Source organism: Papaver somniferum, chromosome 8 (genome assembly GCF_003573695.1).
Source record: "Papaver somniferum cultivar HN1 chromosome 8, ASM357369v1, whole genome shotgun sequence".
NCBI classification, from domain to species: domain Eukaryota; kingdom Viridiplantae; phylum Streptophyta; class Magnoliopsida; order Ranunculales; family Papaveraceae; genus Papaver; species Papaver somniferum.
The window spans coordinates 29,371,211-29,372,736 of NC_039365.1; the positions used below are offsets into that span (position 1 = coordinate 29,371,211).

The 1,526-nt window shown below is 32.6% G+C and overlaps 1 long non-coding RNA gene across 2 annotated transcripts; it reads right to left on the reverse strand.

The window, feature by feature from the left end:
- Window positions 1-255: 255 nt before the first annotated feature.
- On the reverse strand, window positions 256-1,278 carry LOC113302435. Of its 2 annotated transcripts, none has more exons than XR_003336888.1 (3): window positions 1,126-1,278; window positions 604-750; window positions 256-462 (listed from the first exon to the last, which is right to left on the reverse strand). It is a non-coding gene; the product is annotated as an uncharacterized LOC113302435 (long non-coding RNA). The 2 variants fall into 2 exon arrangements; XR_003336887.1 differs by having other exon boundaries at window positions 1,121-1,278.
- Window positions 1,279-1,526: the final 248 nt, after the last annotated feature.

The following is a 1,526-nucleotide window of genomic DNA, read 5'->3' on the forward strand; positions in this document are numbered from 1 at the left end:
GTAGTATCACACATCTGGGTGTCCGCAAGTATATGCATCATATGAAGAAGTCATGGAACTTAACAGTTCTCCTACCTTTCGTATTAACTAATAAACATAAACTCTGTAGTTTTCTAAGAAGATGAAGTCCTTGGCAACAAAAGAAAGTAATTTAATATCAGCGGATATACAATACCTGAGAATCATTAGCTTCGGAAATCGGAATCACTATTAGTAAAAAAGGCTTTTCCAATTTTCCTAGCAGTAAATGTCTCCACAAATTTCTTGTGAGATCCCGTCTCAGTAGAGATTAAACTATTAATACTCATTCAAATGATAGTTGTATAACCCATAAAAAGGTATGGAGATTCAGATGTAGCTAATAAGAACAACAAAATAGATCTAGATAGTCCATACCAGGGATGGCTTAGTGGTGCGATTCCAAAATGAGTGGTAAAATGGCAAAGTGAGTTGCTGGAAAATCTGATAAAGAGGTTAAGGAAATGTATAACATGCAAGGGATAGATTATTTTGGTTCTTTAACTACGCGAAGGTGAATCTATTCAATAACTAAGGAAAAATGCATCACCTACCTTGTAATTTGCAACAAAGATATAAGGATACATAAGCATGTTTACTAGATGAACTGAACACCACCTCATCTCTAGCATTAAAGATCACACTGGAATTTTTATCAATTATCTTTCCATTTACTTGGACAACACCATCTCCCCCTGAGATTTCTAGCTTGGAAACAAATGAACCTCCTATCTGCCCCACATAAAAAAAAAACATTCAGATTAAAATCAATATCATGGAAGCCTTGAGGCTATTCATAGATACACATTCTTAGTTATAGGATTAAGCTTTAAAGTTGCAGATTAACAGTTCTGAAAATGATCATCTCACAGATGACATAAAGACCACATAGGAGGTCAGCTCATTAGGTGACTCAGAGATATCACATGGAGGTCAGCTCATTGCAAACAGTAAGATCTCATGCTTTTAGTAGTAAACATAGAGATCATGATTCAATCACTCACAGATGATAATTAAGAATCATGCTTAAGTTTACACTACTTTAATAATTACAGTAGCTATAATAATAAAAAATTTAAGTAGATGACGATGAAGGATGTACTTCACTTAGAAATTCCTAGCTCATGAAAATATCAGTTCATTCCCATCACTAGTCAGCCATTACTTTTCTACATGTTCTGTAAACTGTTGAATCTGACAATAAGATTGAGACAAAAAATTTGGTTAGATACACAATTCATATAATATAATTATGTTGCATCTGTTGTTGCGTTTTTAATCAGCTGTTGGAATTTTGATTTGAAATCATTCAATCCATCAAGAACAGATGTAAATAATGCTATAAGAGATTGAAAACTGAAAGTAAACGAAAATCAAATCAACTTTATGGGTAAGAGAGATTCATGTATGTTGATTATGAATTTGAAAACTGTTTTTTAGTTAAGAGAGAAGATTAAACTGTTTTTTAATTAAGAGATTCATTTATGTAGATTTCTGGAGTTTCAAAT